Raw genomic sequence first — 20887 nt, forward strand, 5'->3', positions numbered from 1 at the left:
CAAGGTAATCCGGACCAGAGAGTTAAACTCAAAAGAATCTTAAATCCCGAGTCTTTGTTGACAAGTGTTGACAGAACCCCATGGACCTAATCCATGCTAGATCACATTGGGAGGCTAGCATTTGTAAAAATTATACACGGATAGATAAAAAAATCACAAAAATCATGTTCTTAAAAGAATTCAATAACAAACTCTTTCCCAAAATAACAGAATCAAAGAACTCTCAATACTACTAACCACAACTGCTCATAAAGTATGAAAAATTTCTAGTAAACAACTCAGATGAACGAAACCCTAATTTGGGTGAATGAACTCAAGAGCATGAGAGAGAAAAAAATAGACGAATCAATGAATGTGCAGTCGAAGGGAGTGTATATATTTAGGTTAGTAATCCCAAAATTACACAGCAGCCCTTCTACTATAATTACAAATACCTTGCATAAAAACAAAGAAAGTTAAGTAAGAAGCAAAAAATATTCAATAAGATTGTTTAGACATAACCTTTTAACACCCTCTCTCAATCTTGTCATTGAAAATATCATCATTTATAAACGACCAGACAAATATTTATGTTGAGCTTTACCCAATCTTAATGTGAAAATATCTTCCACTTGCTCATTTTAATCAACAAAAACAACTTTAACAACCCAAAACTAACTTTATCTCTAACCACATGAAGATCTATTTCAAAGTGTTTTAGTCTTTTATAGAAAACCAGATTTGCTGCAGGTAATAAGGCAGACTTATTATCACAAAATAGATTAGCTGGAAGAAGATTATTAATTTTAAATTCTTATAACATATATGAAACATAAAAAAAAAAATCTCACAAGTAGTAGCAGCTAATGACCTATATTCAGACTCTGTAGATGATCTAGAAACAGTTTGTTATTTTTTACTTTTCCAAGAATCTAAAGAACCATTTAAAAATAAACAGTAACCTGTTACAGATCTTCTACTACCCAAACATTTACCTCAATCAGCATCTGTGTATGCCTTTAAACCAAATTCATAATGAGTTTTAGAGATAGACATAACTTTACTTGGAGAACTCTTCAAGAACCTTAACACTCTAAAAACTAATTTAACATGAGACTCTAAATGAGAATGCATAAATTGATTAATACATTGAACATAAAAAGATATACATGGTCTAGTTAAAGTGAGATATATCTGTTTACCAATCATCTTCTGGTACTCAGTAAACTTTAGAAGTAATCTATCTTTTTCAGTTTCAACATTAGAAATCACACAATTATTTTCAAGAGGAGTTTGAATAGGTTTACTACCAAGCATACCAAATTCTTGCAACACTTCCAAACAATATTATCTTTGACTTAGACATAAACCATTGTTAGTTTTAATAACCTCTATGCCAAGAAAATATTTTACTTGCCTAAGTCTTTGATCAAAAACTTTGTGTTAAAAAGGTTTTAATGCTTTCAATTTCATTATTATCATTACCAGCGATGATAATAAAATCAACATACACTAAACGGAACACAGTAAACTTATCACAAACTAAAGTATATAAAGATAAATCATTTATAGACTGTTTAAAACCATACTCAATCAAAGAGGAGGTAAGTTTTTCAATCTATTTCCTAGGGGCCTGCTTTAAACTATAAAGAGACTTAAACAATTTACAAACTCTTGGGTCATCTTCACTAAAGTAACCTTGACGTAACTTCATATAAACATCTATAACTAAATCTCCATACAAAAAAGCATTATTTATGTCTAACAATTAGATAGACTGGCCATCTTGCACAGAAACATTCAAAAACACTTAACAGTAGTCATTTTAGACACAGGAGAAAAAAATCTCCTCATAGCCTATTCTGATCCATCCGTTTGACTATAACCCTTTGTAACAAACCTAGCCTTATACTTCTCAATTTCACCATAGGACATATACTTAATTTTATACACACATTTATATCATATATGTTTCCTCCCCTATGATATGTTTGTTATAATCTAGGTATTATTTATATTTAAATGCCTCCATATAATTATTCATAGCATCAACCCAATTAGGGTCTTTAGATGCATCATAATAATTAGTAAGCTGAACAGGCTTGTCCAGAGTTGAAAGATTACTTCTAACAGATTCTGACACATGGATATAGTTAACAACGTTGGACAAAGGATATTTGACTTTAGTACCAACTTCAAAGTCTTGAAACATAGTAGGTAAAAGCCTTGTTATATCAGATCTCCTAACAGTCACAATAGGTGGGTCGTGATTTCCACTGTTCTCAGTTGGTTGTTCTTCATTAAAGAATTAAAAATATTTAAAGTACTTCCCCTAAGGAAGTCATTATTGTTATCCACAAGTGGTATCATGGACACTTGATGATTAAGAAGAATCATAAACGTACACATGATCAGTGCCAGTGCCCTCACTATTATCTATTATTCCTTCATCATTGCAAATTAAAGGAGAATTTGATGTCTCAAATTTATTAAAAAAATTAAATTATCAACATTTTCAACAGAAATTGACTCCTTAAAATCTCCAAGTTTAAAGAAAAAACATTTTCATAAAATTTCACATCCCTTGAATATAAAACAACTTTTTTATCCAAACTAAAAAGTTTATAACCCTTATTAAAATTTGAATAACTAATAAACACACATTTCTTAGACCTACTTTTAGACTTATCAAACTCATTAAAAATTGCAGAAAAAGGGAACGTTTTCGCTCAAAGCTAAAGATTTTATTGAAAGGAGAATCACCATTGAGAACAGAGGAAGGTAGCCTATTTATAAGATAAGTAGAAGTCAACACACACTCATACCACATATTAAGTGGTAAATTACTTTGAAAAAACAAGGCTCTAGACACACAAGTGTTTGTGCTTTCTTTCTGTCACACTATTTCGCTGAGGAGTGTAAGCACAACTAGTTTGATGCATAATACCAAGACTCTCACACAACTAACTCATACCAAAATTAAGGAACTCGGTTCCATTATCACTTCTAAAAGTTCTAACAGCTTTACTAAATTGATTAAATAAAAGATTAAGAAAAACTTTAATATTATCTAAAAAATCACTCTTGGATTTCAAAAAAATAAACCCACACATCCCTGATATAGTCAACAACAATTGTAAGAAAGTACTCAAAGCCTTCTTTAGTAACAACTCTTTAAGGTCCCTGATATCGGCCAAAAAGTCACGTTTTTACCCTAAATCAATAAAGTTCCAAACTTTGTCGGAAAAATAATCGCTTTGTCGTTTAATTTTGTAGAGTAAGTTGTTGCAAAGGCGATGCAAAAAGAATCAAGTAAATTGGAGCTAAAAAGAAGATTCTAGAGCGAAAACGGTGAAAGACAAGTTACGACCCCGGAAACCAAGTTACTGACTTGTCATAACCAAAGAGGGAACCCCAACATTCTTGGATACAAGTATCAATAACCAATTGAAGTAATCTTAGATTTTTCCTAATCTTTTGTTTGTTTTTAACACAATTCCTTAAATCATATTGGTTGGTCAACATGTCATTGATGAAAATAATTTAATTAATCACCAAGGATGTTATTATTCTTGTTAAAGCTTACACATGGATTAGGATGTGTTAATGATGTCTTACCTAGTGAAACAAATAAGTTCAATTAAGCATATTGCAAGACATCATGTTAATCAAGACTAAATAACCACTATGAACATTAGTTTATAGTTGGAGACGAATTTAAACAAATGCAATTAAAAAAACAAAATTAAAAAGATGTGATAAAGATAATAAGAATCGTACCTTAAAAGCAATAGATAAAACAAAACTTGAATTAAATCTTAAATCCAAAAGCAAAATAAACTTGGAAACAAAACCCTAACCATGAGATAATTCGCAACTAAACCCTAAAAATTGATTTGAAAATTGTACAATGAATGTGTATAAAAACTAGAAAATTCGACCCCTAATTATAATATTGATAATCTGCCTCAATAGCCGGCGGCTATAATAAGGACAGCTGGCAGCTGTCAAATTATATCTCAAACCGGATTCGTTTTCTTGATCACCAAGTAGCTTGAATGTTAAGTATTTTCAAATTAAGCTCTATAGCCGTCGGATTTAATATACATAGCCAGCGGCTTTCTTCTATTTGCATCTATTTCAAATTGTATTCCTTATTTAAGATGAGTTTGGCTTAAAGCATACAAAATTCATCAACATAATCGGCGACTTTAAAGATATAGCTGGAGGCTTTCCTTTGATTTTTCTTGGCCTTCAATTCTTTCTCGTTTCTGAATGGTTCTGAAACATTATGCAATTTAAATTCCATAGCCTACGGCTTTGCCTCCTTTCAGCCGGTGGCTTTCACTCGTTTTCTGCATTTTTTTGTTTTTATCCTGTTTTAACACATTTACTAAACCAAACATTAAAAATACGTATTTACAGAAATTAAAAATATTTAGATAAGAAACTATTTAAAATGATGATCAAATAACAGGATAACGCCATGAAATGATTATAAGATTATGTATAAATTAAGCGTTATCACCAACAATGTCATAACACTTTTCAATTGTGTGTCATAGTTTTCCACATTAAGTACATATAAAATTAGGATTTGGATCTCTTCCAATAACTCTTTTACTATCAAAATTCTCTGAAACAAGAAAGGTAGATGTTTGAGTTTTAGAATAATTACTAGTTTGAGAAAAACCTCTATGAGACTCTTCTTTAGAAACATTTGCAAAAACACTTTTGACGAAAGGATGAGGATAAAATAGAAAAATATTACTTCTTCGAATGAATAAGAATCATCTAATCACCTAATCCAATTAAGATTGCTTAAGTTTAATAAGATCAGTATGAGATTTATCCAACACTAGCATGACACACACAATCAAGTAGTTTGATAAGAGCATCCAAATGCTTCCACAAATCATTATGGGTTAAACTATTTATTTTTTGGTGAAGATTAAAATGAACTGATCCATCAATTTTATCACATATTTCTTTTAATTCAGTCTAAACTGTTATAGCCAATTTAGAAAACACTTTCGCATAAAATAACTCTTCTAATATAGAATTAATATCCAAGATAAAACAACAAAATTGGACCTTTTGCACTGCATCCTACGAACTTGATCACTTTCACTTTTGATATAAGTACCATCTATAAAACCAATCTTGTTCTATGTTTGCAATACCAACAACATAGATCTACTCCACACAATGTAATTCTACGTCCCTTTTAGCTTAAGTAATATAAGTGCAGTTGTACTAGTATCACTAGCATGAAGGTATAAAGGATTACCAAATCAAGACTACTTACTTGAGTAGCCTATGATGAACCAACATCATCATCACCAGCCATAGGAACACGATAATGAAATATATAATGAGAAAAAATAGAAAGTAACTTAATACAAAAAAAAAAGAAAAAAAAAGAACAATCCTAAAGGATAGTCCAAGTAGTGATCAAGATAAGTGAGTTTTCATGAAACTCACTCCATGTATCTCCTTATTCATCTTTTCCATCTGCCTCGTTATACCATCTAACTTACCACTCATAGATCCATAGTCATCGTAAGCACTAGCACTTGCGACTGTAGTAGAATGAATTACATCTCTTTCCTGATGCTAATCACGAGAGAATTCAACTTGTTTGCCAATGATGTCATATGATTGCTTCCCTGTCTTATCCATGATGGAGCCACCTGCAGCTTGTTAAATCTGAATCCAGGTGCTCACGTTCCACCCCTTATAGAAAATATAGACCTTTTGGAAAGTGTCTAACCCGTGTTATAGACACCCTCTCAACATCTTACAAAACCTAGTCCAGGCATCATATGAAGTCTCATTCGGCTTTTTGATAATTTGATAAATCTCCTGATGAAATCTCACATCTTTTGATGTCGAAAAGAACCTATCTTTTCAAAAACTTATCAACTAGAACATTCCAAGTCGTAATGGTCCCCTCTGGTAAAGATTCCATCTAATATGTGGCATCTCCCCTTCTAAGACCAAGGAAACAATCTGAGATACACAACTTGATCTTGCACCTCTTTCCATTTAAACAAGGTGTAAATCTCAACAAATCTACGAAGATGCTCGTTAGCAACCTCATTTCGAGTTCCGCTGACTTGAAATTGATTTCAAATCATGTGAAGGAGTTGACCCTTAATCTCAAACTCATTAGCAATGACAGGCTGAGTAATCACATGCCCTTGGCCTATACGTGTGGCCTTCATCTTATTAACCATTCATTGTTGTTGATCTGCCATTTCAGGAGTTGATAGCACAACCGTTTCAGAAAAACTACCCAATGAAATCTCAATGCGACTAGAAAAAAAGACGCCACTGTAACCGATTGTTCTGTGTTCACACTCCAAAATTCTCTATCTGATTTTGAAAATGGTGTAAGTATTAGGGAATCAGAAGAAAGGGTGTGTGGCATTCACTACCTGTAATCTGTCAAAACACAAACAATGAAACCGATTACAAGCACCGAAACAAAACAAAATAAAAACTAAAAACTAATAAAAGCACACATGACTCAAACAAATTACAACTAACAAACAATCTCAAATTAACACACAACTATCCCCGGCTGCGGCACCAAAAACTTGATGTTATAAATCATGTATATAAATTATAACTGGAAAAACTGATTAAATAGACTATACACAACTACATGCAGTGTATCAGATCATGTAGTAGTATAATTTGGTAAACTCCAAGTATCGTTCGAGGGACAGTATAAATTGCAATTCAAGATTAATAACTAAGATGTAATTAACATAGAAACAAAAGAAAATAAGCAAATAACAAATATTGGGGTTCGCTATTTAACGATTAGCCGAATAAGAGTGATAAAAAAGTAAAGAAAATATTTTTGGTGTTTTGAATTACTAAAACGAAATTAACGGTAAATTCAAATTCAGTTGATGGTAAATATGACCACCTAAGCTTTCTTCACTAATCCTGGATGATTAAAATTAAGTCCCAATCAATAATCACAAATATGCAACTTAGCTTACCGGTTCACCAAGAGTTCTATTGAGTAAACACAACAATCTATATTTCACAACGCAGGGTTCATTGTCACTGAAGACCTCTAAATTGTGGCTAGTTGATATCGCGTAAAAAGTCAAGATTTTACTAACGATATGTACTCATATTCTACATGTTTTCAAGAAAAATAATTCAGTAAATGCACTAATCCACTAAGTATTTCTAAACATAACTTTATAAGCTCACTTTGCGGAAAAGCTGTAAAAAGAGCCTAAATTATGGTTTTCTAACCCTAATTTTAGAGAACCGACCTAGAAGACCATCACAAGAGCTCAAGATAACTAACCAGAGATGTTGACACTTATTCAAGACATGTATATGAAGATCTATCAAGAAGCTAGAAGCCCATCTAATTCATATACAAATATTAAGATGTATCAAGACTTACACACACTGAAAACATACACAAAACCCTAATTACACAATACTTTGAATACAACAACAAGGAACATCCAAAGGTGTTTTAGGGGATTGTGTGTGACTAATATGAGTCTAAGGAATCCCAAGAAAGTGCATTTTCTGAATTTTAAACCAAAACGTATACCGGTGCTTAAAGGACGAACAATTAGGAATCCGTATATGACAATCAAGGAGCTCAAATGCACAATTGGCCAACCAGATACACCAATTGGCAACCCAATTGGTGAAACTGGAAGCCCAGTTGCCAAAATTGACGACCCAGTTACAAAAACTGGTGACACGTTTTGATAACTGACGACTCGAAAATGAACACTAGCGACCCAGAAATGGAAACTGGCGACTTAGAAATGGAAAATGGCGACCCAGACTCCAAAACTAGTGGCTCAAATTCTAATACTTGCAACCCAGATTTGGAAACTGGCAACCCAATTACGAAAACTGGCGACCCGGTTAATTTACTGGCGACTCGGAGGTTAAAACTGGCGACTCGTGATTAAGAACTGGCGACCCAGCTTGCCTATAAAAGCAGGCCTCATACGTTCATTTTCTTCATTCAAAAAACTAGAGCACTCTCTCTCGTTCCTAATTTTCATCCTTCTTTCTCTCTCATAACACAATTCTGCAAGCTTAAGCTAGTTTAGTATAAATTAGTGTGATCCTTGTAAGCTCCTAAAAAGCTGTCTATACTTCTTAAAGAAAGAGTTGGAGCTAGGTCTTATGTAATATTTGTCTATTAATAATACATAAGTGAATCACATTGATAGCAAAGATTGCAAAGATCATCTATAATCACTTGTAACCTATTCTATTACTACGTTTATTTTATATTACGATAATCGGACTTTTATAATTATATTATTATTATATGTTTTGTTATAATAATTCTGAATCTATATTGCTATCGTAATATTTATAAACACTATCATGTAATATTCATTATTGAATATTACATATATATCTATTAATTAATAAAACATTAATTAATATATCATTTAAAGTACAAACTATAAACTTAACAAAACTATCGGAAAATATTTTATATATTTAACGTTAATCAACTAAAATTCTGGTCTACGATTACCCTTTCCAACTGTTTGTGTGGTTAACAGTTTACCTAAACTTAAAACAAAAAAATTCTTCTTAAACTCGTTAATTATCATGTTAACATCTCGGGTGAGATTGAAGTAATTATATTTATATAATTATGGGAGGACATGGCTGGCCGTAATGGTTGAGACAAACAGCTTGATTGAAAATGAGATTTTTTAGTTTTGTACATATATAACTAAACAGCTCAAGACATCGCACTCGATTTTATTCCACCGTCTAGACCAAAGAATTTTCAACTAAAAAGACGTTAAGTGTATTTAAATAGTTCGTATGTTTCTAAAATAATTTATTAAAATATTGTTTTTAAAAAATAGTAATTAAATGGGGCTCCATCTTATTCGAATAGCCTAAGCACAGGCCGCCTGTACTCTATAAGGGTGCAATGCCGGGGACAGGTAAGTTACCCTACAGTCAGAATCACCACTGGCTTAAAGATACCAGTGACATTCTTAATTGGAACCAGACCAATTAAGGAGGGCTTTACGTTCACAACACATTTTAATAAATAGAAATCATCTCTGATTGTATCGAACGAAACTCATAAAAGATATACACTATACAATTTTAATATATATACATATCCCAAGCTATATATCTGTGATAACATATATATATACATATATATATATATATATACATATATATATATATACATATATATATATACATATATATATATATATATATATATATATATATATATATATATATATATATATATATATATATATATAAGTAACATCTATATTATAATTAAAAAACCAGAAAAGTACTCACAAAAATATAGTAAGACATTAACTTAAATTCAATAAAGAAACCTTGTTATTCTTGTCCAAACTGTTGAGTTGTGTGACGACCCTAGGTTATACTTATGCTATCTACTCATTAGATAACTGTGACTACAAGCCCAGGACTAGCTCTTATAAATATTAATACCTCTGATGTACTCGTGTAACAGGTCTCACTCTCTTTAAAGCTTAAAGGCCCAGCTCTTCAAACAACTAGAGAGATGCAATCGGGACCGACCATCGCGAGTATAACCCAGGAAACCATCTAGTTTTTACCCCACCATCTGTGATGACCCGGGAATTTTCGATCAAATTTAAACTTAATCTTATATGATTTCGACACGATAAGCAAAGTCTGTAATGTTTAGTCTCAAAACTTCTTGAACTGTTTACATAGATTCATTTAACCCTTGACTAATTTCGACGATTCACGAACAATTGATTGTAAGTAAATATATAGATATAAATATAAATATAAGAGTATATATATAACACTTTACATAAATAAAATAACATGCGATGTAATGGAAACAATATTTATAAATATATAGATATATATAATTATGTATATAAATATTATTTGTAAATATATAAAGTTATATTAAATCTAATTGTTTAAAAATATATAATACATTTGTTTTAGTAATTAAACTTATTTTTTTTATATAGAATGTGAATATATTAAAAATAAATGATTTCGAGCTTAATTAGTAAATGTCTGTAACACCTGGTTGACATTTCTTTAGTGTTCATAATGATATAGTACATATGTATGAAGATTTAAAATGAAAGTTGAACTGAAAATTGATTACGAAGATTTTAGGCTTCATTAAAATATTTTTACATTGTTAAGATTAAATACTAGTACTCCGTACATATAAAATGGTACAGAAAATAAATAATTATCGAACCTTTTTTATCAGGTTTCAAACAGTTAATGAGTGAAATAATTAAATATACTTAATCTAAAAATTTGGAATTTTTAGAAACACTTTTATACGTTAACTGTTTAGCAATGGACACGTCCCGAATAAACTGTCGGTAATAAAAATCCAATTATTGGCGATGGCTTACTGTTTTAGTTAGGACTTTTGTGATTATGATGATTATTATTAATTATTAATATATTATTATTATTATTATTATTATTATATATATATTCAACATATATATGAAGAAATATAACCCCAATACAAAAAAAAAAAAAAACATACGTTCACCATCCTCACTATATTATTACGAACTGCTGCAGCTCCACCTAGAGTCACCACAACCATCCATGACCAACCACACCACCCATCGTCCACCAATGAGACGTAGGAAGACACCACCAAGCCGTCTTCCTCTCTCTCTATATATATATATATATATAAAAATCTCTATGTCTTTTGTGTTTGATCACTGTTAGAACAAAGAAACATCTCCACCATGCTCACCACAACCACCAGTAACCACCACCCCCTCCACCATCGGTTACCACCGCAAACAACCAATTCTAATAATCTCTCTCTCTCTACCTCACTTTCTCTATCTAAAAAGTTTATGTTAAAGATCATCGCAAAGCATCATTTCTGCTCTCACCATATGATACTGTTGCAGTCTTCAACCACCACCATCACAGCCAACAACCATAGGCCATCACAACCCAAAACCGCCACCATCTCATCGCTATTTATATTTTTTTTTTTGCCGGAACTCTCAAAACCCGTCACCACTACAGTCACGTTCACATTTCAACCACCACCATCTTTTTCGCTATTATGTTTAAACGATGGAGCTGAAGCATAGACGAGTTTATGATGATGGAAGGTATTGGGTGTGAGCGATGTTTAAAAGAGGAAGAAGAAACAAATAATTATATATGTTATATTTTTATTTAGGAGTATTAAAACAGATATGATAGAGTAGAGGGATGGTTTGGTGATTTGTTGGTTAAGCTTGAGGTCCTGGGTTCGATCCCCACATACTGCAGTTTTCTTTTTAAACAGCTGGGTTATTTAATTGATATTGAAGTTGGGCCGAATAGAACATGTTTCAGTTGGGCTACGTTTATTTTACAAGTTGGGCCGAAATCCTTGGTTTATGTCGGGCAAAATAATGGATTATAAAGAATTCGGGTATCAATTAAATCAGAAATGAACTAGACAGAACATTGGTTAAGGGTGTAGAGTGGGAGCGAGAGGTCTCGGGTTCGACTCCTGGCTTGGGCGATTTATTCTCTTTTTGAGTTTTTAAGGTAGTTTCAATTGTATTATTATTATTATTATTATTATTATTATTATTATTATTATTATTATTATTATTATTATTATTATTATTATTATTATTATTATTATTATTATTATTATTATTATTATTATTATTGTTATTATATTATTATTATCATTATTATTATTAATACACTAATATAAATATTATACTCACTATTAGTAATATCATTAAAATGAACATTAGGATTATTATTACTATTATTATTATTATTAATATTATTATTAGTATTATTCTTAAAAGTATCATTTTTGATATTATTATTATTATTTACAAAAGTATTTTTTTATCATTCTCATTATCATTATAAGTATTATTATTGATATTATCATTATTATTATTAATATGATTATTAGTATTGTTAAACTTATTATCATTATTACCATTCGTAATAAGATTATTACCATTCGTAATAAGATTATTACTTTGTTATCACTAAATTGTCAATAATATTGAAAATAGATATTTTTATAAACAAATACATTATGCTACATTTATTATTAAAAAGATAATAATTAAACTATATATATATATATATATATATATATATATATATATATATATATATATATAAGATATCAATTTATATATAAAAATATATTTTTATTATATATAAACCCTAATATAAATTATTATTATTAATATGTCATAAAGAAAGATAAACACTAGTTAAATAAAATGTATAAACTAAATATATCTATATAACAAATAATTTAACAAGTACATTATTAAAAATAATAAATATATTTATTCGATTACGATTATGTGTGTTAATATATATATACAAATGATATAGGTTCGTGAATCCGAGGCCAACCCTGCATTGTTCAATATAGTCATATGTATTTTACTACAAAATACATTAGGTGAGTTTCATTACTCCCTTTTTAAATGCTTTTGCAACATATATATTTTTGGGACTGAGAATACATGCGCTGCTTTTATAACTGTTTTACGAAATAGACACAAGTACGTGAAACTACATTCTATGGTTGAATTATCGAAATCGAATATGCCCCTTTTTATTAAGTCTGGTAATCTAAGAATTAGGGAACAGACACCCTAATTGACGCGAACTCTAAAGATAGATCTATCGGGCCCAATAAGCCCCATCCAAAGTACCAGATGCTTTAGTACATCGAAATTTATATCATGTCCGAAGGAGGATCCCGGAATGATGGGGATATTCTTATATGCAAATTGTGAATGTCGGTTACCAGGTGTTTAATCCATATGAATGATATTTTTATCTCTATGCATGAGACGTATGTTTATGAGAAAAGGAAATATGAAATCTTGTGGTCTATTAAAAATATGAAATGATTATTTATGTTAAACTAATGAACTCACCAACCTTTTGGTTGACACTTTAAAACATGTTTATTCTCAGGTACGAAAGAAATCTTCCGCTGTGCATTTGCTCATTTTAGAGATATTACTTAGTGAAATGTCCCGTTCTTATTGATTAAAAACGTTCCATATTAATTGATTTCGTTGCGAGGTTTTGACCTCTATATGAGACATTTTTCAAAGACTGCATTCATTTTTAAAACAAACCATAACCTTTATTTCATAAATAAAGATTTAAAAAGCTTTACGTAGATTATCAAATAATGATAATCTAAAATATCCTGTTTACACACGACCATTACATAATGGTTTACAATACAAATATGTTACATCGAAATCAGTTTCTTGAATGCAGTTTTTACACAATATCATACAAACATGGACTCCAAATCTTGTCCTTATTTTAGTATGCAACAGCGGAAGCTCTTAGTATTCACCTGAGAATAAACATGCTTTAAAGGTCAACAAAAATGTTGGCGAGTTATAGGTTTAACCTATATATATCAAATCGTAACAATAGACCACAAGATTTCATATTTCAATACACATCCCATACATAGAGATAAAAATCATTCATATGGTGAACACCTGGTAACCGACATTAACAAGATGCATATTTAAGAATATCCCCATCATTCCGGGACACCCTTCGGATATGATATAAATTTTGAAGTACTAAAGCATCCGGTACTTTGGATGGGGTTTGTTAGGCCCAATAGATCTATCATTAGGATTCGCGTCAATTAGGGTGTCTGTTCCCTAATTCTTAGATTACCAGACTTAATAAAAAGGGGCATATTCGATTTCGATAATTCAACCATAGAATGTAGTTTCACGTACTTGTGTCTATTTTGTAAATCATTTATAAAACCTGCATGTATTCTCATCCCATAAATATTAGATTTTAAAAGTGGGACTATAACTCACTTTCACAGATTTTTACTTCGTCGGGAAGTAAGACTTGGCCACTGATCGATTCACGAACCTATAACAAATATGTACATATATATCAAAGTATGTTCAAAATATATTTACAACACTTTTAATACATTTTGATGTTTTAAGTTTATTAAGTCAGCTGTCCTCGTTAGTAACCTACAACTAGTTGTCTACAGTTAGATGTACAGAAATAAATCGATATATATTATCTTGAATCAATCCACGACCCAGTGTATACATATCTCAGTATTGATCACAACTCAAACTATATATATTTTGGAATCAACCTCAACCCTGTATAGCTAACTCCAACATTCACATATAGAGTGTCTATGGTTGTTCCGAAATATATATAGATGTGTCGACATGATAGGTCGAAAGATTGTATACGTGTCTATGGTATCTCAAGATTACATAATATACAATACAAGTTGATTAAGTTATGGTTGGAATAGATTTGTTACCAATTTTCACGTAGCTAAAATGAGTAGTTTTTACCAATTTTGTTTTGCTCGTCATTTCTTCGTTTCTAATCCGGTTTGAGTGATTTAAGCGGCCACGGTTTTGTATTGAACTTGAATTTATGAAACTAAACAGAAAAGGTATATGTTTATAGTCAGAAATACAAGTTACAAGTCGTTTTTGAAAGAGGTAGTCAAAGAACGACATCTTGATGGCTGTTTTGAAAAACATACTTTCACTTTGAGTTTAACTATGATTTTTGGATATGGTTTCATGTTCATAATAAAAATAATTTTCCCAGAAGTATAGCTTTTAAATCAAAGTTTTTCATAGTTTTTAATTATCCAAACCAAAACAGCCCCCGGTTGTAACTACGACGGCGTAAATCCGATTTTACGGTGTTTTTCGTGTTTCCAGGTTTTAAATCATTAAGTTAGCATATCATATAGATATAGAACATGTGTTTAGTTGATTTTAAAAGTCAAGTTAGAAGGATTAACTTTTATTTGCGAACAAGTTTAGAATTAACTAAACTATGTTCTAGTGATTACAAGTTTAAACCTTCGAATAAGATAGCTTTATATGTATGAATCGAATGATGTTATGAACATCATTAATACCTCAAGTTCCTTGGATAAACCTACTGGAAATGAGAAAAATAGATCTAGCTTCAAAGGATCCTTGGATGGCTTGAAAGTTCTTGAAGCAGAATCATGACACGAAAACAATTTCAAGTAAGATTTCCACTCGAAATAAGATTGTTATAGTTATAGAAATTGAATTAAAGTTTGAATATGATTATTACCTTGTATTAGAAAGATAACCTACTGTAAGTAACAAAGGTTTCTTAATCTTGGATGATTACTTGGAATGGATTTAGAAAACTTGGAAGTAAACTTGCAATCTTGGAAGTATTCTTGATTTTATGAAACTAGAACTTTTGAAATTTATGAAGAACACTTAGAACTTGAAGATAGAACTTGAGAGAGATCAATTAGATGAATAAAATTGAAGAATTAAAGTGTTTGTAGGTGTTTTTGGTCGTTGGTGTATGGAGTAGATATAAAGGATATGTAATTTTGTTTTCATGTAAATAAGTCATGAATGATTACTCATATTTTTGTAATTTTATGAGATATTTCATGCTAGTTGTCAAATGATGGTTCCCACATGTGTTAGGTGACTCACATGGGCTACTAAGAGCTGATCATTGGAGTGTATATACCAATAGTACATACATCTAAAAGCTGTGTATTGTACGAGTACGAATACGGGTGCATACGAGTAGAATTGTTGATGAAACTGAACGAGGATGTAATTGTAAGCATTTTTGTTAAGTAGAAGTATTTTGATAAGTGTCTTGAAGTCTTTCAAAAGTGTATGAATACATATTAAAACACTACATGTATATACATTTTAACTGAGTCGTTAAGTCATCGTTAGTCGTTACATGTAAATGTTGTTTTGAAAACTTTAGGTTAACGATCTTGTTGAATGTTGTTAACCCATTGTTTATTATAACAAATGAGATGTTAAATTGTTATATTATCATGATATTATGATATATAATATATCTTAGTATGATATATATACAGTTAAATGTCGTTACAACGATAATCGTTACATATATGTCTCGTTTCGAAATCATTAAGTTAGTAGTCTTATTTTTACATATGTATTTCATTGTTAATACACTTAATAATATATTTACTTATCATTTAACATAATTAACCAAGTGTATCAATATCTTAATATGATTCATATGTACCTAGTAAGACGTTGTTATAACGATAATCGTTATATATATCGTTTTCGAGTTTCTTAAATTAATAGTCTCATTTTTATGTATATAACTCATTGTTAAAATACCTAATGAGATACATACTTATAATAAAATCATGTTAACTATATATATAACCATATATATGTCATCGTATAGTTTTTACAAGTTTTAACGTTCGTGAATCACCGGTCAACTTGGGTGGTCAATTGTCTATATGAAACCTATTTCAATTAATCAAGTCTTAACAAGTTTGATTGCTTAACATGTTGGAAACACTTAATCATGTAAATAACAATTTCATTTAATATATATATCAACATGGAAAAGTTCGGGTCACTACAGTACCTACCCGTTAAATAAATTTCGTCCCAAAATTTTAAGCAGTTGGAGGTGTTGACGTATCTTCTGGAAATAAATGCGGGTATTTCTTCTTCATCTGATCTTCACGCTCCCAGGTGAACTCGGGTCCTCTACGAGCATTCCATCGAACCTGAACAATCGGTATCTTGTTTTGTTTAAGTCTCTTAACCTCACGATCCATTATTTCGATGGGTTCTTCAATGAATTAAAGTTTTTCATTGATTTGGATTTCGTCCAACGGAATAGTGAGATCTTCTTTAGCAAAACATTTCTTCAAATTTGAGACGTGGAAAGTGTTATGTACAGCCGCGAGTTGTTGAGGTAGCTCCAGTTGGTAAGCTACTGGTCCGACACGATCTATAATCTTGAATGGTCCAATGTACCTTGGATTTAGTTTCCCCCGTTTACCAAATCGAACAACGCCTTTCCAAGGTGAAACCTTAAGCATGACCATTTCTCTAATTTCAAACTCTATATCTTTTCTTTTACTGTCCGCGTAGCTCTTTTGTCGACTCTGGGCGGTTTTCAATCTTTGTTGAATTTAGATGATTTTCTCGGTAGTTTCTTGTATTATCTCTGGACCCGTAATCTGTCCATCCCCCACTTCACTCCAACAAATAGGAGACCTGCACTTTCTACCATAAAGTGCTTCAAACGGCGCCATCTCAACGCTTGAATGGTAGCTGTTGTTGTAGGAAAATTCTGCTAACGGTAGATGTCGATCCCAACTGTTTCCGAAATCAATAACACAAGCTCGTAGCATGTCTTCAAGCGTTTGTATCATCCTTTCACTCTGCCCATCAGTTTGTGGATGATAGGCAGTACTCATGTCTAGACGAGTTCCCAATGCTTGCTGTAATGTCTGCCTGAATCTTGAAATAAATCTGCCATCCCTATCAGAGATAATAGAGATTGGTATTCCATGTCTGGAGATGACTTCCTTCAAATACAGTCGTGCTAACTTCTCCATCTTGTCATCTTCTCTTATTGGCAGGAAGTGTGCTGACTTGGTGAGACGATCAACTATTACCCAAATAGTATCATAACCACTTGCAGTCCTTGGCAATTTAGTAATGAAATCCATGGTAATATTTTCCCATTTCCATTCCGGGATTTCAGGTTGTTGTAGTAGACCTGATGGTTTCTGATGTTCAGCTTTGACCTTAGAACACGTCAAACATTCTCCTACATATTTAGCAATATCGGCTTTCATACCTGGCCACCAAAAATGTTTATTAAGATCCTTGTACATCTTCCCCGTTCCAGGATGTATTGAGTATCTGGTTTTATGAGCTTCTCTAAGTACCATTTCTCTCATATCTCCAAATTTTGGTACCCAAATTCTTTCAGCCCTATACCGGGTTCCATCTTCTCGAATATTAAGATACTTCTCCGATCCTTTGGGTATTTCATCCTTTAAATTTTCCTCTTTTAAAACTCCTTGTTGCGCCTCCTTTATTTGAGTAGTAAGGTTAGTGTGAATCATTATATTCATAGATTTTACTCGAATGGGTTCTCTGTCCTTTCTGCTCAAGGCGTCGGCTACCACATTTGCCTTCCCCGGGTGGTAACGAATCTCAAAGTCGTAATCATTCAACAATTCAATCCACCTACGCTGCCTCATATTCAGTTGTTTCTGATTAAATATGTGTTGAAGACTTTTGTGGTCGGTATATATAATACTTTTGACCCCATATAAGTAGTGCCTCCAAGTCTTTAATGCAAAAACAACCGCACCTAATTCCAAATCATGCGTCGTATAATTTTGCTCGTGAATCTTCAATTGTCTAGACGCATAAGCAATCACCTTAGTCCGTTGCATTAATACACAACCGAGACCTTGCTTTGATGCGTCACAATAAATCACAAAATCATCATTCCCTTCAGGCAATGACAATATAGGTGCCGTAGTTAGCTTTTTCTTCAATAATTGAAATGCCTTCTCTTATTCATCCTTCCATTCAAATTTCTTCCCTTTATGCGTTAATGCAGTCAAGGGTTTTGCTATTTTGGAGAAATCTTGGATGAATCTTCTGTAGTAACCAGCCAATCCTAAAAATTGACGTATATGCTTCGGAGTTTTTGGGATTTCCCACTTTTCAACGGTTTCGATCTTTGCCGGGTCCACCTGGATACCTTCTTTGTTCACTATGTGACCGAGGAATTGAACTTCTTCCAACCAAAATGCACACTTTGAAAACTTAGCGTACAGTTTTTCTTTCCTCAATACTTCTAGCACTTTTCTCAAATGTTCTTCGTGCTCTTGATCATTCTTTGAGTAAATAAGTATGTCATCGATGAAAACAATGACAAACTTGTCAAGATATGGCCCACACACTCGGTTCATAAGGTCCATGAACATAGCTGGTGCGTTAGTCAATCCAAACGGCATAACCATAAACTCATAATGACCATAACGCGTCCTATAAGCAGTTTTTGGAATATCATCCTCCTTTACTCGCATTTGATGATATCCAGAACGTAAATCGATCTTCGAATAAACCGACGAGCCTTGTAGTTGATCAAATAAGTCGTCAATTCTCGGCATTGGATAACGGTTTTTGATGGTAAGTTGGTTCAACTCTCTGTAGTCAATACACAACCTAAATGTACCATCCTTCTTCTTGACAAACAAAACAGGAGCTCCCCATGGTGATGTGCTTGGTCGAATGAAACCACGTTCTAATAGTTCTTGCAGTTGGCTTTGCAGTTCTTTCATCTCGCTGGGTGCGAGTCTATAAGGAGCACGAGCTATTGGTGCAGCTCCTGGTACAAGATCTATTTGAAATTCAACAGATCGATGTGGAGGTAGTCCCGGTAATTCTTTCGGAAATACATCGGGAAATTCTTTTGCGACGGAAACATCATTGATGCTCTTTTCTTCAGTTTGTACTTTCTCGACGTGTGCTAGAACAGCATAGCAACCTTTTCTTATTAGTTTTTGTGCCTTCAAATTACTAATAAGATGTAGCTTCATGTTGCCTTTTTCTCCGTACACCATTAAGGGTTCTCCTTCTTCTCGTACAATGCGAATTGCATTTTTATAACATACGATCTCTGCTTTCACCTTCTTCAGCCAGTCCATGCCAACTATTACATCAAAACACCCTAACTCTACTGGTATCAAATCAATCTTAAATATTTCGCTACCCAGTTTAATTTCTCGATTCCGGCATATATTATCTGCTGAAATTAATTTACCGCTTGCTAATTCGAGTAAAAATTTACTATCCAATGGCGTCAATGGACAACTTAATTTAGCACAAAAATCTCTACTCATATAGCTTCTATTCGCACCCGAATCAAATAAAACATAAGCAGATTTATTGTCAATAAGAAATGTACCCGTAACAAGCTCCGGGTCTTCCTGTGCCTCTGCCGCATTAATATTGAAAACTCTTCCGCAGCCTTGTCCATTCATGTTCTCCTAGTTCGGGCAATTTCTAATAATGTGGCCCGGTTTTCCACATTTATAAAAACTACATTGGCATAACTTGCTCCGACACTACTTGCTCCGCCATTACTCGTTCCGAAACCATTTGTTCCTTTCATTCTGTTAACCCCTGGTCCGTAGACCTCACACTTCGCCGCGCTATGACCATTTCTTTTACACTTGTTACAAAATTTGGTGCAGAACCCCGAGTGATACTTTTCACACCTTTGGCATAGCTGCTTCTGATTGTTGTTGTTGTTGCGGTTGTTATTGTTGTTGGGATGATTGTCGTAGTTGCTGCTGCTGTTGTTGTTGTTGTTGTTGTTGTTGTTGTTGTTGTTGTTGTTGTTGTTGTTGTTGTTGGGCCGTTTGTTGTAGTTACGATTGATGTTGCGATTGTTGGGATAATTGTTGCGATTATTATTGTAATTGCTGTTGTTGTTGTATTGGTGATTCTTATCACCGTTTTCCTCCCACTTTCTTTTGACTTGCTTCACATTGGCATCTTCAGCCGTCTGTTCTTTAATTCTTTCCTCAATCTGGTTCACTAGTTTGTGAGCCATTCTACATGCCTGTTGTATGGAGGCGGGCTCGTGTGAAATTATATCTTCTTGGATTCTTTCCGGTAATCCTTTCACAAACGCGTCGATCTTCTCTTCCTCATCTTCGAACGCTCCCGGACACAATAGGCACAATTCTGTGAATCATCTTTCGTACGTGGTAATATCAAATCCTTGGGTTCGTAACCCTCTAAGTTCTGTCTTGAGCTTATTGACTTCGGTTCTGGGACGGTACTTCTCGTTCATCAAGTGCTTGAATGCTGACCACGGTAGTGCGTACGCATCATCTTGTCCCACTTGCTCTAAATAGGTATTCCACCATGTTAACGCAGAACCTGTAAAGGTATGCGTAGCGTACTTCACTTTGTCCTCTTCGGTACACTTA

This window comes from Rutidosis leptorrhynchoides, chromosome 6, assembly GCF_046630445.1.
Source record: "Rutidosis leptorrhynchoides isolate AG116_Rl617_1_P2 chromosome 6, CSIRO_AGI_Rlap_v1, whole genome shotgun sequence".
Classification (NCBI taxonomy): domain Eukaryota; kingdom Viridiplantae; phylum Streptophyta; class Magnoliopsida; order Asterales; family Asteraceae; genus Rutidosis; species Rutidosis leptorrhynchoides.